Raw genomic sequence first — 21,502 nt, forward strand, 5'->3', positions numbered from 1 at the left:
AAGGGAGCAATTTGCCCTATTTTACGTCAAGGGTAAATGAAGGTCAGTAGAACATTTCTTTTTTTTGTTGTTTTTCTTATTTTTTTGTTGTAAAGAAGTAAAGATAAGTAAGGTAAGTACAAAAATTATTTTTTTGTTGTTTTTCTTGTTTTCCTGTACAAAGGTAAAGGTAAGTAAGGGTAAAAGTAAGTAAGGGTAAAAGTAAGTAAGTAAAGGTAAGTGCAGATTTTATTTTTTGTTGTTTTTCAGGTTTTTTGTTGTGAAGAAGTAAAGGTAAGTAAGGTAAGTGTAAAATTATTTTTTTGTTGTTTTTCTTGTTTTTTGGTTGTTGTGAAGAAGTCAAGGTGAGTAAATGTATTATGAAATTAATTATTTTGGTTGTTTTTCCTGGTTTTGGATGTGAAGGGGTAAAAGGTTGTACAGAACCAATTTTGTATTTAATATTTGGAAAGAAAGCTCGGCGATGACAGGGGAACCAGAACCAAACTGGAGGCACAGGCTGGTTAGGCAAGAAAACATATCCGCGGCCCCAGCTAGGCTGGGGCTCACGTTGTGCACGGTCCTTCCAAGATAGAACCGGTTCCCCACCATCAGCCAAGTTCCCGGGTTTTTAAGGCAAGTAACCCTTTTATTGTTTAGTTTTCTTGTGTATTTTTAAATTATTGTTTTTCTGTTGTTCTGAAAGGTAAGTGTCCTATTCTTTATTTTTTGTTTTGTTATCCCTTAGCAGGTTAAATCTGTTTGTTAGAAATTGGATTGGGGTCAGGAGTGGGTTAAGGTTAGGAATTAGACTTGGGTAAAGGTTAGATTATAGTATATAATAGTTAGAGATTGGATTGGGGCCAGGAGTGGGTTAAGGTTAGGGCTTAGGCTTGGGTTAAGGTTAGATTATAATGCAAACAGATGAGTTTTTAACCAGATGGTTTTGTTTATTGCTCATTTAGGCCACCTGGGAAGCGTGTTCCCAGTCTGTCAATCCATCGATATTCATTATGTTTTCTTTGGTTTACTGTCCATCGAAAATTATGCTGGAGGACCATGATGCGAAGACAATGTAGACCATGGGAGAGAAAATGTCCAACCAGGTAAGTATCTATTTCTTTTTGTTTTCTGATGTTATATCTATGTTGGTTTAAACGGGTTAAAATTGAATTTTTTGTTTCTCCCACATATTGTACCCCACATCTAAGACAATAAATAAGATAGATGCAATTTTTGGTGTTAGGGCTGAGGGCAGGCCAAATCTTATACATTTGTTTAGTTCTGTGATTTCTAATCCATTTTTTGTGTTGAAATTCAGGACAGTGAGTAGATGTAGGTGGAGGTTGTAATGGAGGCAATTTACTATGGACCAGAAGGTCTTGCAAATTATGGTTCCTTCTAAATGCCGAAATAACCTTGGTCTTTTTTAGCACCTGTGTATTGTTAGTAAATTTATCAAAATTAGTTTTAATAATTCTATTTAATTTTAAGCTGATATTGGAGTAAGTGGTGACTAAGGGGAGTAATTCTAATTCTAATTCTAATTCCTGTCTTGGAGTTTTAGGTTCCCGGAAGGAGTGGAGACCCCGTCGTAGGAAGGAGCGGGAATAACCTCTGGTCTTGAGGACCTTAAAAAGTGTCTTGGTCGCTTCCCAAAAGTGCTCCTCCTGATCACAAATACGGCTGAACCTAAGGAGTTGTGACTTTAATATTCCTTTAAAAGTATGGATAGGATGAAAGCTTGATTTAAATAAAAGAGCATGAGTGTCTGTTTCTTTAAAATAAACCTTGGAGCTAAGAGTGTGAGTAATGTCAAATGTTTGTCCTTTAAAAATAACTGTATCTAAAAAATTGATTTGTTCTGTATCCAGGTTGTATGTCAGTTTTATTGATTTGTGGTGATTATTTAAAATCTGAAAAAATACTTCAAAGTCTTCCTTCTTATAGGTCCAAACTCCCCAAATGTCGTCAAGGAATCGGTAATAATGAAGGGGTTTTAGAGGACAGGTAGCAAGAGCTGTTTCTTCCCAATGGGCCATAAAAATATTTGCATACGAGGGCGCGAATCGTTTGCCCATGGCCGTGCCCTTAATCTGTAAATAATATTTGGAATTGAATTCAAAATCATTACGGGTCAAATTAATTTTTAATAATTCTAGCAACCATTTATCCGGTCGTTTGGGATTTGGGAATTTTATAAACCATTTTTTAACTGCTTCTAAGCCATCTGTAGTTTCAATATTAGTGTATAGACTATTAATATCCATAGTGAAAAGATATGAATTAATTGGAATTTTTAATTTTTTAATTTTTTCTAAGAAGTCATAAGTATCTTTTATGTAACTAAAATGTTGATTAGAAATAGGATTCAAATGAAATTCAATAAATTCAGCTGTGAAATAAGTTTCACTATTGCAATCCGAAACTATCGGTCGGCCCGGAGGAATTTCAAACGGCCTGGGCCAGGTGCTAGGATCCTTGTGGATTTTAGGTAACAAATAAAAAAGGCGTGGGCGAGGATTTCCTGGACCTTTCAGGTAAGTTTTTTGTTTAAAATTGATGTAATTTTCTTCCTGTAAGTGATCCAAGATTTTTTCCACTAAAGGAATGGTTTGTTTAAATATTGGTTCTTTTAATTTTGCATAATGTTCTGGATTATTAAGTTGCCTTTCAGCCTCCCAGGTATATTGTGTCCTGTCCAAGATGACTGTACTACTGCCTTTATCCGCAGGTTTTAAAACAATATGTCTGTTGTCCTGTAATTCCCTAAGAGCTAGGGTTTCTTCCATAGACAGATTTAGGGGATCTCTCTGGTCCCAATGTAAATTGGTTAGGGCATAAAGATCAGCCCTGATAATATTGCGCACCGTTCTGGGTAACTGAATTGCCTTAGGTACCCACTCAGACCTGGGCATAAAAGGTAATTGTTCCGATTCCCCCCTACCCTCAAAAAATGCTGCTAATTTAAGTCTACGATGATATGTTTGAATGTCCAAAGTCATTTGTTTTTTCTGATTTACGTCTAATTTATATGTAGGAATAAAACTAAGACCCCTATTAAGTAGTTTTAATTGAGCCTGAGTAGGCCTGAAGGATTTGGATAAAATTACCACATTCTGAGGCCCCACCTGGTCAAGTGGGCTCACGGGGCCTCTAAGTTTAAGTGTTTTACCCAATGATCGAGCATAGCCACAGCCGTAGCCCTGGTCCAATGAATGCCATCTTCAGTGGTCTGGAACGCATCTGCTGGTAATTTGGGGATGTAAGGCATGTTCGAGTGAATATGTTTGTTCAAACCCTCCAAATTGTCTTGGCAGTCACTGTCCAGGGTAGAAGAAAAATTAATCAGTGGGATCCAAACTTCCGATCCTGGAAATTTCTCTTTTGCCATCCTGACTGCTTTCTGGAGTTGTTTGACAGCTGTCTGTTTTGGATTTTGGTCCATGTGGAGAATCCCAAAGGACAACACTAATTTCTCCACCTGGACCGAAGTTGTCTTCACCTTATCCAAGATAGCTTCAGCATGTCTGAATGTCCCCCCAGGGAAGCTGTCAACCTGCAAATCTGGAATGTCATGGCCTGGTATTTTAGATAGATTTGAGTCCCCCATAATTAAGATTTTCTTATGGACTGTGAGGGTCCATTCCACCATCTTTTTTCTGGTGTTCAGATGTCTGGTGGGTCTAAACCTCATGGGGGTCGAGAAGGAATCCATTCCTGGAGCGGAGTCCTCCTCCTCGGAGTCAGAAGGGGACACAAGAATTTCCTCCTCTGATTCCTGAACGGCGGCCGCCGCCCCACCCGATGGATCCTCCAAAGACCCTAACAGGTTGTCTTGCTCTTGTGGGAGAGGAGTCTTCTTTTTTGGGATGGCAGCAGGAGCAGGTTGTGGTGAGGTTTGACTGTCCCGTGACTGTGGATGAATGTCCAAAAGAGAGTCGTCGATTTGTACCACACAGGGGTTCTGAATTCTCTTCTTTCTTTGTCCTAGGGGGGCCTCCTTTCGTGGCGGAGGAACACTAGCTGGGTTACGTGGAGCGGGAGTGGGAGTTACTGTCCGGTTAGGCAAAAGTGGAAAATCCCCCTCATCAAAGATGGAATCCTCAGGTAAGCCTCTAGGTTGAAAATTATTTCTATTCCCAGGATTATAGCTACCTCCACCACTCAGGGAGCCATCAAAACGATAATTGGCATTATTTCTAGATCCCCGGTATCTGTAACCTGGACGATTAGCCATAATTGAAATTAAATTGGAAAGAGTGTAAAAAACCTTATTTGGAATTTGTTCAAACAACGCTCAGAAGATCAGAAAAAGAAAAGGTAAGTCAGCCCAAAAATAGTCGCAACGTTTCGAAAATAATATTTCTTCATCAGGCTTGGGCTGATAAAATTGAAAGAGCAAGTCGCTCTTTTGCTTCAAAGTTATTAAATCAAACAAAGATATTAAAGTAAAAAAGATATTAAAGTAAAAGTTAAAATTCAAAAAACGTTTCCAGTGGAAATCTGGGTCAAAAGGCCAGAAAGGCTCACATTGATGGGAGAGTTCCTCTCTCTTCCCTGTTCAAAACTGAAATGAGCAAAAACTGCCTGTCTCTCGCCTTTTATAAGAGGGGCGGAGCTTCAAAAAAGGTTTTTGGATGAGATTTTGAAAGGGAGCAATTTGCCCTATTTTACGTCAAGGGTAAATGAAGGTCAGTAGAACATTTATTTTTTTTGTTGTTTTTCTTATTTTTTTGTTGTAAAGAAGTAAAGATAAGTAAGGTAAGTACAAAAATTATTTTTTTGTTGTTTTTCTTGTTTTCCTGTACAAAGGTAAAGGTAAGTAAGGGTAAAAGTAAGTAAGGGTAAAAGTAAGTAAGTAAAGGTAAGTGCAGATTTTATTTTTTGTTGTTTTTCAGGTTTTTTGTTGTGAAGAAGTAAAGGTAAGTAAGGTAAGTGTAAAATTATTTTTTTGTTGTTTTTCTTGTTTTTTGGTTGTTGTGAAGAAGTCAAGGTGAGTAAATGTATTATGAAATTAATTATTTTGGTTGTTTTTCCTGGTTTTGGATGTGAAGGGGTAAAAGGTTGTACAGAACCAATTTTGTATTTAATATTTGGAAAGAAAGCTCGGCGATGACAGGGGAACCAGAACCAAACTGGAGGCACAGGCTGGTTAGGCAAGAAAACATATCCGCGGCCCCAGCTAGGCTGGGGCTCACGTTGTGCACGGTCCTTCCAAGATAGAACCGGTTCCCCACCATCAGCCAAGTTCCCGGGTTTTTAAGGCAAGTAACCCTTTTATTGTTTAGTTTTCTTGTGTATTTTTAAATTATTGTTTTTCTGTTGTTCTGAAAGGTAAGTGTCCTATTCTTTATTTTTTGTTTTGTTATCCCTTAGCAGGTTAAATCTGTTTGTTAGAAATTGGATTGGGGTCAGGAGTGGGTTAAGGTTAGGAATTAGACTTGGGTAAAGGTTAGATTATAGTATATAATAGTTAGAGATTGGATTGGGGCCAGGAGTGGGTTAAGGTTAGGGCTTAGGCTTGGGTTAAGGTTAGATTATAATGCAAACAGATGAGTTTTTAACCAGATGGTTTTGTTTATTGCTCATTTAGGCCACCTGGGAAGCGTGTTCCCAGTCTGTCAATCCATCGATATTCATTATGTTTTCTTTGGTTTACTGTCCATCGAAAATTATGCTGGAGGACCATGATGCGAAGACAATGTAGACCATGGGAGAGAAAATGTCCAACCAGGTAAGTATCTATTTCTTTTTGTTTTCTGATGTTATATCTATGTTGGTTTAAACGGGTTAAAATTGAATTTTTTGTTTCTCCCACATATTGTACCCCACATCTAAGACAATAAATAAGATAGATGCAATTTTTGGTGTTAGGGCTGAGGGCAGGCCAAATCTTATACATTTGTTTAGTTCTGTGATTTCTAATCCATTTTTTGTGTTGAAATTCAGGACAGTGAGTAGATGTAGGTGGAGGTTGTAATGGAGGCAATTTACTATGGACCAGAAGGTCTTGCAAATTATGGTTCCTTCTAAATGCCGAAATAACCTTGGTCTTTTTTAGCACCTGTGTATTGTTAGTAAATTTATCAAAATTAGTTTTAATAATTCTATTTAATTTTAAGCTGATATTGGAGTAAGTGGTGACTAAGGGGAGTAATTCTAATTCTAATTCTAATTCCTGTCTTGGAGTTTTAGGTTCCCGGAAGGAGTGGAGACCCCGTCGTAGGAAGGAGCGGGAATAACCTCTGGTCTTGAGGACCTTAAAAAGTGTCTTGGTCGCTTCCCAAAAGTGCTCCTCCTGATCACAAATACGGCTGAACCTAAGGAGTTGTGACTTTAATATTCCTTTAAAAGTATGGATAGGATGAAAGCTTGATTTAAATAAAAGAGCATGAGTGTCTGTTTCTTTAAAATAAACCTTGGAGCTAAGAGTGTGAGTAATGTCAAATGTTTGTCCTTTAAAAATAACTGTATCTAAAAAATTGATTTGTTCTGTATCCAGGTTGTATGTCAGTTTTATTGATTTGTGGTGATTATTTAAAATCTGAAAAAATACTTCAAAGTCTTCCTTCTTATAGGTCCAAACTCCCCAAATGTCGTCAAGGAATCGGTAATAATGAAGGGGTTTTAGAGGACAGGTAGCAAGAGCTGTTTCTTCCCAATGGGCCATAAAAATATTTGCATACGAGGGCGCGAATCGTTTGCCCATGGCCGTGCCCTTAATCTGTAAATAATATTTGGAATTGAATTCAAAATCATTACGGGTCAAATTAATTTTTAATAATTCTAGCAACCATTTATCCGGTCGTTTGGGATTTGGGAATTTTATAAACCATTTTTTAACTGCTTCTAAGCCATCTGTAGTTTCAATATTAGTGTATAGACTATTAATATCCATAGTGAAAAGATATGAATTAATTGGAATTTTTAATTTTTTAATTTTTTCTAAGAAGTCATAAGTATCTTTTATGTAACTAAAATGTTGATTAGAAATAGGATTCAAATGAAATTCAATAAATTCAGCTGTGAAATAAGTTTCACTATTGCAATCCGAAACTATCGGTCGGCCCGGAGGAATTTCAAACGGCCTGGGCCAGGTGCTAGGATCCTTGTGGATTTTAGGTAACAAATAAAAAAGGCGTGGGCGAGGATTTCCTGGACCTTTCAGGTAAGTTTTTTGTTTAAAATTGATGTAATTTTCTTCCTGTAAGTGATCCAAGATTTTTTCCACTAAAGGAATGGTTTGTTTAAATATTGGTTCTTTTAATTTTGCATAATGTTCTGGATTATTAAGTTGCCTTTCAGCCTCCCAGGTATATTGTGTCCTGTCCAAGATGACTGTACTACTGCCTTTATCCGCAGGTTTTAAAACAATATGTCTGTTGTCCTGTAATTCCCTAAGAGCTAGGGTTTCTTCCATAGACAGATTTAGGGGATCTCTCTGGTCCCAATGTAAATTGGTTAGGGCATAAAGATCAGCCCTGATAATATTGCGCACCGTTCTGGGTAACTGAATTGCCTTAGGTACCCACTCAGACCTGGGCATAAAAGGTAATTGTTCCGATTCCCCCCTACCCTCAAAAAATGCTGCTAATTTAAGTCTACGATGATATGTTTGAATGTCCAAAGTCATTTGTTTTTTCTGATTTACGTCTAATTTATATGTAGGAATAAAACTAAGACCCCTATTAAGTAGTTTTAATTGAGCCTGAGTAGGCCTGAAGGATTTGGATAAAATTACCACATTCTGAGGCCCCACCTGGTCAAGTGGGCTCACGGGGCCTCTAAGTTTAAGTGTTTTACCCAATGATCGAGCATAGCCACAGCCGTAGCCCTGGTCCAATGAATGCCATCTTCAGTGGTCTGGAACGCATCTGCTGGTAATTTGGGGATGTAAGGCATGTTCGAGTGAATATGTTTGTTCAAACCCTCCAAATTGTCTTGGCAGTCACTGTCCAGGGTAGAAGAAAAATTAATCAGTGGGATCCAAACTTCCGATCCTGGAAATTTCTCTTTTGCCATCCTGACTGCTTTCTGGAGTTGTTTGACAGCTGTCTGTTTTGGATTTTGGTCCATGTGGAGAATCCCAAAGGACAACACTAATTTCTCCACCTGGACCGAAGTTGTCTTCACCTTATCCAAGATAGCTTCAGCATGTCTGAATGTCCCCCCAGGGAAGCTGTCAACCTGCAAATCTGGAATGTCATGGCCTGGTATTTTAGATAGATTTGAGTCCCCCATAATTAAGATTTTCTTATGGACTGTGAGGGTCCATTCCACCATCTTTTTTCTGGTGTTCAGATGTCTGGTGGGTCTAAACCTCATGGGGGTCGAGAAGGAATCCATTCCTGGAGCGGAGTCCTCCTCCTCGGAGTCAGAAGGGGACACAAGAATTTCCTCCTCTGATTCCTGAACGGCGGCCGCCGCCCCACCCGATGGATCCTCCAAAGACCCTAACAGGTTGTCTTGCTCTTGTGGGAGAGGAGTCTTCTTTTTTGGGATGGCAGCAGGAGCAGGTTGTGGTGAGGTTTGACTGTCCCGTGACTGTGGATGAATGTCCAAAAGAGAGTCGTCGATTTGTACCACACAGGGGTTCTGAATTCTCTTCTTTCTTTGTCCTAGGGGGGCCTCCTTTCGTGGCGGAGGAACACTAGCTGGGTTACGTGGAGCGGGAGTGGGAGTTACTGTCCGGTTAGGCAAAAGTGGAAAATCCCCCTCATCAAAGATGGAATCCTCAGGTAAGCGAGATGGTACATTTGAAGCCGTCTGAGTATGGGCATTTGTCTTTTGGGAAGGCCTAAGTGTCAGGTCCGAGTCTATATTAGCGAGATCCTTTAGAAGGTCTTCGGTTTTAGCTAAAGCTCTCCGGTGTAAGCGTTGACCAAATTTCCTCTGTACCCAGACAGTAGCAATTCGAAAGGCCTCACGCCAATTCTGTTGCATTAGAGGTTCTAATTCTTCCAGAATTTGGGTGATGCCCTCCTTATAATGAGCATCCAGAATTAGTTGGGTGGTGTAGGCCCAATTTCTAGCATTACCTTCCAGGAGCAAACTGGTGGATTCTGTAAGGGTTACTGGTTTGATAACTGAACTCAAATATTCAGCTATCCTTTGGAAGGTCGGTGGTTGCTTAGAATTGGTTTCAGGGGAGACATTTTCTAAATGGTGTACCATCCGGATGAGATCATACACTTTTTTGGTGATAATCTTTTGAGTTCGGTTCAAGGGAGGAAAATTCGTCCTAGAATTCGATGAGTTCTGTTGGAACCAGGGATTTGTCCAATTTGGGTTCCTAGGTTGAAAATTATTTCTATTCCCAGGATTATAGCTACCTCCACCACTCAGGGAGCCATCAAAACGATAATTGGCATTATTTCTAGATCCCCGGTATCTGTAACCTGGACGATTAGCCATAATTGAAATTAAATTGGAAAGAGTGTAAAAAACCTTATTTGGAATTTGTTCAAACAACGCTCAGAAGATCAGAAAAAGAAAAGGTAAGTCAGCCCAAAAATAGTCGCAACGTTTCGAAAATAATATTTCTTCATCAGGCTTGGGCTGATAAAATTGAAAGAGCAAGTCGCTCTTTTGCTTCAAAGTTATTAAATCAAACAAAGATATTAAAGTAAAAAAGATATTAAAGTAAAAGTTAAAATTCAAAAAACGTTTCCAGTGGAAATCTGGGTCAAAAGGCCAGAAAGGCTCACATTGATGGGAGAGTTCCTCTCTCTTCCCTGTTCAAAACTGAAATGAGCAAAAACTGCCTGTCTCTCGCCTTTTATAAGAGGGGCGGAGCTTCAAAAAAGGTTTTTGGATGAGATTTTGAAAGGGAGCAATTTGCCCTATTTTACGTCAAGGGTAAATGAAGGTCAGTAGAACATTTATTTTTTTTGTTGTTTTTCTTATTTTTTTGTTGTAAAGAAGTAAAGATAAGTAAGGTAAGTACAAAAATTATTTTTTTGTTGTTTTTCTTGTTTTCCTGTACAAAGGTAAAGGTAAGTAAGGGTAAAAGTAAGTAAGGGTAAAAGTAAGTAAGTAAAGGTAAGTGCAGATTTTATTTTTTGTTGTTTTTCAGGTTTTTTGTTGTGAAGAAGTAAAGGTAAGTAAGGTAAGTGTAAAATTATTTTTTTGTTGTTTTTCTTGTTTTTTGGTTGTTGTGAAGAAGTCAAGGTGAGTAAATGTATTATGAAATTAATTATTTTGGTTGTTTTTCCTGGTTTTGGATGTGAAGGGGTAAAAGGTTGTACAGAACCAATTTTGTATTTAATATTTGGAAAGAAAGCTCGGCGATGACAGGGGAACCAGAACCAAACTGGAGGCACAGGCTGGTTAGGCAAGAAAACATATCCGCGGCCCCAGCTAGGCTGGGGCTCACGTTGTGCACGGTCCTTCCAAGATAGAACCGGTTCCCCACCATCAGCCAAGTTCCCGGGTTTTTAAGGCAAGTAACCCTTTTATTGTTTAGTTTTCTTGTGTATTTTTAAATTATTGTTTTTCTGTTGTTCTGAAAGGTAAGTGTCCTATTCTTTATTTTTTGTTTTGTTATCCCTTAGCAGGTTAAATCTGTTTGTTAGAAATTGGATTGGGGTCAGGAGTGGGTTAAGGTTAGGAATTAGACTTGGGTAAAGGTTAGATTATAGTATATAATAGTTAGAGATTGGATTGGGGCCAGGAGTGGGTTAAGGTTAGGGCTTAGGCTTGGGTTAAGGTTAGATTATAATGCAAACAGATGAGTTTTTAACCAGATGGTTTTGTTTATTGCTCATTTAGGCCACCTGGGAAGCGTGTTCCCAGTCTGTCAATCCATCGATATTCATTATGTTTTCTTTGGTTTACTGTCCATCGAAAATTATGCTGGAGGACCATGATGCGAAGACAATGTAGACCATGGGAGAGAAAATGTCCAACCAGGTAAGTATCTATTTCTTTTTGTTTTCTGATGTTATATCTATGTTGGTTTAAACGGGTTAAAATTGAATTTTTTGTTTCTCCCACATATTGTACCCCACATCTAAGACAATAAATAAGATAGATGCAATTTTTGGTGTTAGGGCTGAGGGCAGGCCAAATCTTATACATTTGTTTAGTTCTGTGATTTCTAATCCATTTTTTGTGTTGAAATTCAGGACAGTGAGTAGATGTAGGTGGAGGTTGTAATGGAGGCAATTTACTATGGACCAGAAGGTCTTGCAAATTATGGTTCCTTCTAAATGCCGAAATAACCTTGGTCTTTTTTAGCACCTGTGTATTGTTAGTAAATTTATCAAAATTAGTTTTAATAATTCTATTTAATTTTAAGCTGATATTGGAGTAAGTGGTGACTAAGGGGAGTAATTCTAATTCTAATTCTAATTCCTGTCTTGGAGTTTTAGGTTCCCGGAAGGAGTGGAGACCCCGTCGTAGGAAGGAGCGGGAATAACCTCTGGTCTTGAGGACCTTAAAAAGTGTCTTGGTCGCTTCCCAAAAGTGCTCCTCCTGATCACAAATACGGCTGAACCTAAGGAGTTGTGACTTTAATATTCCTTTAAAAGTATGGATAGGATGAAAGCTTGATTTAAATAAAAGAGCATGAGTGTCTGTTTCTTTAAAATAAACCTTGGAGCTAAGAGTGTGAGTAATGTCAAATGTTTGTCCTTTAAAAATAACTGTATCTAAAAAATTGATTTGTTCTGTATCCAGGTTGTATGTCAGTTTTATTGATTTGTGGTGATTATTTAAAATCTGAAAAAATACTTCAAAGTCTTCCTTCTTATAGGTCCAAACTCCCCAAATGTCGTCAAGGAATCGGTAATAATGAAGGGGTTTTAGAGGACAGGTAGCAAGAGCTGTTTCTTCCCAATGGGCCATAAAAATATTTGCATACGAGGGCGCGAATCGTTTGCCCATGGCCGTGCCCTTAATCTGTAAATAATATTTGGAATTGAATTCAAAATCATTACGGGTCAAATTAATTTTTAATAATTCTAGCAACCATTTATCCGGTCGTTTGGGATTTGGGAATTTTATAAACCATTTTTTAACTGCTTCTAAGCCATCTGTAGTTTCAATATTAGTGTATAGACTATTAATATCCATAGTGAAAAGATATGAATTAATTGGAATTTTTAATTTTTTAATTTTTTCTAAGAAGTCATAAGTATCTTTTATGTAACTAAAATGTTGATTAGAAATAGGATTCAAATGAAATTCAATAAATTCAGCTGTGAAATAAGTTTCACTATTGCAATCCGAAACTATCGGTCGGCCCGGAGGAATTTCAAACGGCCTGGGCCAGGTGCTAGGATCCTTGTGGATTTTAGGTAACAAATAAAAAAGGCGTGGGCGAGGATTTCCTGGACCTTTCAGGTAAGTTTTTTGTTTAAAATTGATGTAATTTTCTTCCTGTAAGTGATCCAAGATTTTTTCCACTAAAGGAATGGTTTGTTTAAATATTGGTTCTTTTAATTTTGCATAATGTTCTGGATTATTAAGTTGCCTTTCAGCCTCCCAGGTATATTGTGTCCTGTCCAAGATGACTGTACTACTGCCTTTATCCGCAGGTTTTAAAACAATATGTCTGTTGTCCTGTAATTCCCTAAGAGCTAGGGTTTCTTCCATAGACAGATTTAGGGGATCTCTCTGGTCCCAATGTAAATTGGTTAGGGCATAAAGATCAGCCCTGATAATATTGCGCACCGTTCTGGGTAACTGAATTGCCTTAGGTACCCACTCAGACCTGGGCATAAAAGGTAATTGTTCCGATTCCCCCCTACCCTCAAAAAATGCTGCTAATTTAAGTCTACGATGATATGTTTGAATGTCCAAAGTCATTTGTTTTTTCTGATTTACGTCTAATTTATATGTAGGAATAAAACTAAGACCCCTATTAAGTAGTTTTAATTGAGCCTGAGTAGGCCTGAAGGATTTGGATAAAATTACCACATTCTGAGGCCCCACCTGGTCAAGTGGGCTCACGGGGCCTCTAAGTTTAAGTGTTTTACCCAATGATCGAGCATAGCCACAGCCGTAGCCCTGGTCCAATGAATGCCATCTTCAGTGGTCTGGAACGCATCTGCTGGTAATTTGGGGATGTAAGGCATGTTCGAGTGAATATGTTTGTTCAAACCCTCCAAATTGTCTTGGCAGTCACTGTCCAGGGTAGAAGAAAAATTAATCAGTGGGATCCAAACTTCCGATCCTGGAAATTTCTCTTTTGCCATCCTGACTGCTTTCTGGAGTTGTTTGACAGCTGTCTGTTTTGGATTTTGGTCCATGTGGAGAATCCCAAAGGACAACACTAATTTCTCCACCTGGACCGAAGTTGTCTTCACCTTATCCAAGATAGCTTCAGCATGTCTGAATGTCCCCCCAGGGAAGCTGTCAACCTGCAAATCTGGAATGTCATGGCCTGGTATTTTAGATAGATTTGAGTCCCCCATAATTAAGATTTTCTTATGGACTGTGAGGGTCCATTCCACCATCTTTTTTCTGGTGTTCAGATGTCTGGTGGGTCTAAACCTCATGGGGGTCGAGAAGGAATCCATTCCTGGAGCGGAGTCCTCCTCCTCGGAGTCAGAAGGGGACACAAGAATTTCCTCCTCTGATTCCTGAACGGCGGCCGCCGCCCCACCCGATGGATCCTCCAAAGACCCTAACAGGTTGTCTTGCTCTTGTGGGAGAGGAGTCTTCTTTTTTGGGATGGCAGCAGGAGCAGGTTGTGGTGAGGTTTGACTGTCCCGTGACTGTGGATGAATGTCCAAAAGAGAGTCGTCGATTTGTACCACACAGGGGTTCTGAATTCTCTTCTTTCTTTGTCCTAGGGGGGCCTCCTTTCGTGGCGGAGGAACACTAGCTGGGTTACGTGGAGCGGGAGTGGGAGTTACTGTCCGGTTAGGCAAAAGTGGAAAATCCCCCTCATCAAAGATGGAATCCTCAGGTAAGCGAGATGGTACATTTGAAGCCGTCTGAGTATGGGCATTTGTCTTTTGGGAAGGCCTAAGTGTCAGGTCCGAGTCTATATTAGCGAGATCCTTTAGAAGGTCTTCGGTTTTAGCTAAAGCTCTCCGGTGTAAGCGTTGACCAAATTTCCTCTGTACCCAGACAGTAGCAATTCGAAAGGCCTCACGCCAATTCTGTTGCATTAGAGGTTCTAATTCTTCCAGAATTTGGGTGATGCCCTCCTTATAATGAGCATCCAGAATTAGTTGGGTGGTGTAGGCCCAATTTCTAGCATTACCTTCCAGGAGCAAACTGGTGGATTCTGTAAGGGTTACTGGTTTGATAACTGAACTCAAATATTCAGCTATCCTTTGGAAGGTCGGTGGTTGCTTAGAATTGGTTTCAGGGGAGACATTTTCTAAATGGTGTACCATCCGGATGAGATCATACACTTTTTTGGTGATAATCTTTTGAGTTCGGTTCAAGGGAGGAAAATTCGTCCTAGAATTCGATGAGTTCTGTTGGAACCAGGGATTTGTCCAATTTGGGTTCCTAGGTTGAAAATTATTTCTATTCCCAGGATTATAGCTACCTCCACCACTCAGGGAGCCATCAAAACGATAATTGGCATTATTTCTAGATCCCCGGTATCTGTAACCTGGACGATTAGCCATAATTGAAATTAAATTGGAAAGAGTGTAAAAAACCTTATTTGGAATTTGTTCAAACAACGCTCAGAAGATCAGAAAAAGAAAAGGTAAGTCAGCCCAAAAATAGTCGCAACGTTTCGAAAATAATATTTCTTCATCAGGCTTGGGCTGATAAAATTGAAAGAGCAAGTCGCTCTTTTGCTTCAAAGTTATTAAATCAAACAAAGATATTAAAGTAAAAAAGATATTAAAGTAAAAGTTAAAATTCAAAAAACGTTTCCAGTGGAAATCTGGGTCAAAAGGCCAGAAAGGCTCACATTGATGGGAGAGTTCCTCTCTCTTCCCTGTTCAAAACTGAAATGAGCAAAAACTGCCTGTCTCTCGCCTTTTATAAGAGGGGCGGAGCTTCAAAAAAGGTTTTTGGATGAGATTTTGAAAGGGAGCAATTTGCCCTATTTTACGTCAAGGGTAAATGAAGGTCAGTAGAACATTTATTTTTTTTGTTGTTTTTCTTATTTTTTTGTTGTAAAGAAGTAAAGATAAGTAAGGTAAGTACAAAAATTATTTTTTTGTTGTTTTTCTTGTTTTCCTGTACAAAGGTAAAGGTAAGTAAGGGTAAAAGTAAGTAAGGGTAAAAGTAAGTAAGTAAAGGTAAGTGCAGATTTTATTTTTTGTTGTTTTTCAGGTTTTTTGTTGTGAAGAAGTAAAGGTAAGTAAGGTAAGTGTAAAATTATTTTTTTGTTGTTTTTCTTGTTTTTTGGTTGTTGTGAAGAAGTCAAGGTGAGTAAATGTATTATGAAATTAATTATTTTGGTTGTTTTTCCTGGTTTTGGATGTGAAGGGGTAAAAGGTTGTACAGAACCAATTTTGTATTTAATATTTGGAAAGAAAGCTCGGCGATGACAGGGGAACCAGAACCAAACTGGAGGCACAGGCTGGTTAGGCAAGAAAACATATCCGCGGCCCCAGCTAGGCTGGGGCTCACGTTGTGCACGGTCCTTCCAAGATAGAACCGGTTCCCCACCATCAGCCAAGTTCCCGGGTTTTTAAGGCAAGTAACCCTTTTATTGTTTAGTTTTCTTGTGTATTTTTAAATTATTGTTTTTCTGTTGTTCTGAAAGGTAAGTGTCCTATTCTTTATTTTTTGTTTTGTTATCCCTTAGCAGGTTAAATCTGTTTGTTAGAAATTGGATTGGGGTCAGGAGTGGGTTAAGGTTAGGAATTAGACTTGGGTAAAGGTTAGATTATAGTATATAATAGTTAGAGATTGGATTGGGGCCAGGAGTGGGTTAAGGTTAGGGCTTAGGCTTGGGTTAAGGTTAGATTATAATGCAAACAGATGAGTTTTTAACCAGATGGTTTTGTTTATTGCTCATTTAGGCCACCTGGGAAGCGTGTTCCCAGTCTGTCAATCCATCGATATTCATTATGTTTTCTTTGGTTTACTGTCCATCGAAAATTATGCTGGAGGACCATGATGCGAAGACAATGTAGACCATGGGAGAGAAAATGTCCAACCAGGTAAGTATCTATTTCTTTTTGTTTTCTGATGTTATATCTATGTTGGTTTAAACGGGTTAAAATTGAATTTTTTGTTTCTCCCACATATTGTACCCCACATCTAAGACAATAAATAAGATAGATGCAATTTTTGGTGTTAGGGCTGAGGGCAGGCCAAATCTTATACATTTGTTTAGTTCTGTGATTTCTAATCCATTTTTTGTGTTGAAATTCAGGACAGTGAGTAGATGTAGGTGGAGGTTGTAATGGAGGCAATTTACTATGGACCAGAAGGTCTTGCAAATTATGGTTCCTTCTAAATGCCGAAATAACCTTGGTCTTTTTTAGCACCTGTGTATTGTTAGTAAATTTATCAAAATTAGTTTTAATAATTCTATTTAATTTTAAGCTGATATTGGAGTAAGTGGTGACTAAGGGGAGTAATTCTAATTCTAATTCTAATTCCTGTCTTGGAGTTTTAGGTTCCCGGAAGGAGTGGAGACCCCGTCGTAGGAAGGAGCGGGAATAACCTCTGGTCTTGAGGACCTTAAAAAGTGTCTTGGTCGCTTCCCAAAAGTGCTCCTCCTGATCACAAATACGGCTGAACCTAAGGAGTTGTGACTTTAATATTCCTTTAAAAGTATGGATAGGATGAAAGCTTGATTTAAATAAAAGAGCATGAGTGTCTGTTTCTTTAAAATAAACCTTGGAGCTAAGAGTGTGAGTAATGTCAAATGTTTGTCCTTTAAAAATAACTGTATCTAAAAAATTGATTTGTTCTGTATCCAGGTTGTATGTCAGTTTTATTGATTTGTGGTGATTATTTAAAATCTGAAAAAATACTTCAAAGTCTTCCTTCTTATAGGTCCAAACTCCCCAAATGTCGTCAAGGAATCGGTAATAATGAAGGGGTTTTAGAGGACAGGTAGCAAGAGCTGTTTCTTCCCAATGGGCCATAAAAATATTTGCATACGAGGGCGCGAATCGTTTGCCCATGGCCGTGCCCTTAATCTGTAAATAATATTTGGAATTGAATTCAAAATCATTACGGGTCAAATTAATTTTTAATAATTCTAGCAACCATTTATCCGGTCGTTTGGGATTTGGGAATTTTATAAACCATTTTTTAACTGCTTCTAAGCCATCTGTAGTTTCAATATTAGTGTATAGACTATTAATATCCATAGTGAAAAGATATGAATTAATTGGAATTTTTAATTTTTTAATTTTTTCTAAGAAGTCATAAGTATCTTTTATGTAACTAAAATGTTGATTAGAAATAGGATTCAAATGAAATTCAATAAATTCAGCTGTGAAATAAGTTTCACTATTGCAATCCGAAACTATCGGTCGGCCCGGAGGAATTTCAAACGGCCTGGGCCAGGTGCTAGGATCCTTGTGGATTTTAGGTAACAAATAAAAAAGGCGTGGGCGAGGATTTCCTGGACCTTTCAGGTAAGTTTTTTGTTTAAAATTGATGTAATTTTCTTCCTGTAAGTGATCCAAGATTTTTTCCACTAAAGGAATGGTTTGTTTAAATATTGGTTCTTTTAATTTTGCATAATGTTCTGGATTATTAAGTTGCCTTTCAGCCTCCCAGGTATATTGTGTCCTGTCCAAGATGACTGTACTACTGCCTTTATCCGCAGGTTTTAAAACAATATGTCTGTTGTCCTGTAATTCCCTAAGAGCTAGGGTTTCTTCCATAGACAGATTTAGGGGATCTCTCTGGTCCCAATGTAAATTGGTTAGGGCATAAAGATCAGCCCTGATAATATTGCGCACCGTTCTGGGTAACTGAATTGCCTTAGGTACCCACTCAGACCTGGGCATAAAAGGTAATTGTTCCGATTCCCCCCTACCCTCAAAAAATGCTGCTAATTTAAGTCTACGATGATATGTTTGAATGTCCAAAGTCATTTGTTTTTTCTGATTTACGTCTAATTTATATGTAGGAATAAAACTAAGACCCCTATTAAGTAGTTTTAATTGAGCCTGAGTAGGCCTGAAGGATTTGGATAAAATTACCACATTCTGAGGCCCCACCTGGTCAAGTGGGCTCACGGGGCCTCTAAGTTTAAGTGTTTTACCCAATGATCGAGCATAGCCACAGCCGTAGCCCTGGTCCAATGAATGCCATCTTCAGTGGTCTGGAACGCATCTGCTGGTAATTTGGGGATGTAAGGCATGTTCGAGTGAATATGTTTGTTCAAACCCTCCAAATTGTCTTGGCAGTCACTGTCCAGGGTAGAAGAAAAATTAATCAGTGGGATCCAAACTTCCGATCCTGGAAATTTCTCTTTTGCCATCCTGACTGCTTTCTGGAGTTGTTTGACAGCTGTCTGTTTTGGATTTTGGTCCATGTGGAGAATCCCAAAGGACAACACTAATTTCTCCACCTGGACCGAAGTTGTCTTCACCTTATCCAAGATAGCTTCAGCATGTCTGAATGTCCCCCCAGGGAAGCTGTCAACCTGCAAATCTGGAATGTCATGGCCTGGTATTTTAGATAGATTTGAGTCCCCCATAATTAAGATTTTCTTATGGACTGTGAGGGTCCATTCCACCATCTTTTTTCTGGTGTTCAGATGTCTGGTGGGTCTAAACCTCATGGGGGTCGAGAAGGAATCCATTCCTGGAGCGGAGTCCTCCTCCTCGGAGTCAGAAGGGGACACAAGAATTTCCTCCTCTGATTCCTGAACGGCGGCCGCCGCCCCACCCGATGGATCCTCCAAAGACCCTAACAGGTTGTCTTGCTCTTGTGGGAGAGGAGTCTTCTTTTTTGGGATGGCAGCAGGAGCAGGTTGTGGTGAGGTTTGACTGTCCCGTGACTGTGGATGAATGTCCAAAAGAGAGTCGTCGATTTGTACCACACAGGGGTTCTGAATTCTCTTCTTTCTTTGTCCTAGGGGGGCCTCCTTTCGTGGCGGAGGAACACTAGCTGGGTTACGTGGAGCGGGAGTGGGAGTTACTGTCCGGTTAGGCAAAAGTGGAAAATCCCCCTCATCAAAGATGGAATCCTCAGGTAAGCGAGATGGTACATTTGAAGCCGTCTGAGTATGGGCATTTGTCTTTTGGGGAGGCCTAAGTGTCAGGTCCGAGTCTATATTAGCGAGATCCTTTAGAAGGTCTTCGGTTTTAGCTAAAGCTCTCCGGTGTAAGCGTTGACCAAATTTCCTCTGTACCCAGACAGTAGCAATTCGAAAGGCCTCACGCCAATTCTGTTGCATTAGAGGTTCTAATTCTTCCAGAATTTGGGTGATGCCCTCCTTATAATGAGCATCCAGAATTAGTTGGGTGGTGTAGGCCCAATTTCTAGCATTACCTTCCAGGAGCAAACTGGTGGATTCTGTAAGGGTTACTGGTTTGATAACTGAACTCAAATATTCAGCTATCCTTTGGAAGGTCGGTGGTTGCTTAGAATTGGTTTCAGGGGAGACATTTTCTAAATGGTGTACCATCCGGATGAGATCATACACTTTTTTGGTGATAATCTTTTGAGTTCGGTTCAAGGGAGGAAAATTCGTCCTAGAATTCGATGAGTTCTGTTGGAACCAGGGATTTGTCCAATTTGGGTTCCTAGGTTGAAAATTATTTCTATTCCCAGGATTATAGCTACCTCCACCACTCAGGGAGCCATCAAAACGATAATTGGCATTATTTCTAGATCCCCGGTATCTGTAACCTGGACGATTAGCCATAATTGAAATTAAATTGGAAAGAGTGTAAAAAACCTTATTTGGAATTTGTTCAAACAACGCTCAGAAGATCAGAAAAAGAAAAGGTAAGTCAGCCCAAAAATAGTCGCAACGTTTCGAAAATAATATTTCTTCATCAGGCTTGGGCTGATAAAATTGAAAGAGCAAGTCGCTCTTTTGCTTCAAAGTTATTAAATCAAACAAAGATATTAAAGTAAAAAAGATATTAAAGTAAAAGTTAAAATTCAAAAAACGTTTCCAGTGGAAATCTGGGTCAAAAGGCCAGAAAGGCTCACATTGATGGGAGAGTTCCTCTCTCTTCCCTGTTCAAAACTGAAATGAGCAAAAACTGCCTGTCTCTCGCCTTTTATAAGAGGGGCGGAGCTTCAAAAAAGGTTTTTGGATGAGATTTTGAAAGGGAGCAATTTGCCCTATTTTACGTCAAGGGTAAATGAAGGTCAGTAGAACATTTATTTTTTTTGTTGTTTTTCTTATTTTTTTGTTGTAAAGAAGTAAAGATAAGTAAGGTAAGTACAAAAATTATTTTTTTGTTGTTTTTCTTGTTTTCCTGTACAAAGGTAAAGGTAAGTAAGGGTAAAAGTAAGTAAGGGTAAAAGTAAGTAAGTAAAGGTAAGTGCAGATTTTATTTTTTGTTGTTTTTCAGGTTTTTTGTTGTGAAGAAGTAAAGGTAAGTAAGGTAAGTGTAAAATTATTTTTTTGTTGTTTTTCTTGTTTTTTGGTTGTTGTGAAGAAGTCAAGGTGAGTAAATGTATTATGAAATTAATTATTTTGGTTGTTTTTCCTGGTTTTGGATGTGAAGGGGTAAAAGGTTGTACAGAACCAATTTTGTATTTAATATTTGGAAAGAAAGCTCGGCGATGACAGGGGAACCAGAACCAAACTGGAGGCACAGGCTGGTTAGGCAAGAAAACATATCCGCGGCCCCAGCTAGGCTGGGGCTCACGTTGTGCACGGTCCTTCCAAGATAGAACCGGTTCCCCACCATCAGCCAAGTTCCCGGGTTTTTAAGGCAAGTAACCCTTTTATTGTTTAGTTTTCTTGTGTATTTTTAAATTATTGTTTTTCTGTTGTTCTGAAAGGTAAGTGTCCTATTCTTTATTTTTTGTTTTGTTATCCCTTAGCAGGTTAAATCTGTTTGTTAGAAATTGGATTGGGGTCAGGAGTGGGTTAAGGTTAGGAATTAGACTTGGGTAAAGGTTAGATTAGGGTTAGGGTTAGGGTTAGGGTTAGGGTTAGGGTTAGGGGTTTATAAATGTATTCCTGACCGTTGCATGGGCCTCGCCTGAGGGCGAAATGAATAGGGGTCGTGGTTGGGGTTAGGTTTAGGGCTGGGGTAAGGTCAGGGGATGTGGTATGGGGTTAGGTTTAGGAATTGGGGTTAGGTTAGGATGTTCGCCCCCATTAAAGAACCCAGCCCAGTCAGGTGAAATGGCACGGTCCATCCCTTCCTGCGCACCTAGCTAAATCCATCTCATATGTAGTCTGTAAATTGTTATGTGTTTATAATTTGAAATGTTGGTCTTTGTTTCGTGTGTCCATGATGAAATAAAATTTGTTGAATCCATTGTGTGTGTTTGTGTGTGTTTATTTTGTGTTGTTGTTCATTGCTTAGTTTTATGTTGTGTGATTAAAGAAATGTCTCTCCAAAAAAGATGGTTAGCATAGTCCTGTACATAGTGTGGTAATTGTTGTTAGGATGCTGTAGATTATTTTTTAGAATCATATTGTTGTTTA

The sequence above is a fragment of the Sardina pilchardus genome, chromosome 20, assembly GCF_963854185.1.
Source record: "Sardina pilchardus chromosome 20, fSarPil1.1, whole genome shotgun sequence".
Lineage (NCBI taxonomy): Eukaryota > Metazoa > Chordata > Actinopteri > Clupeiformes > Clupeidae > Sardina > Sardina pilchardus.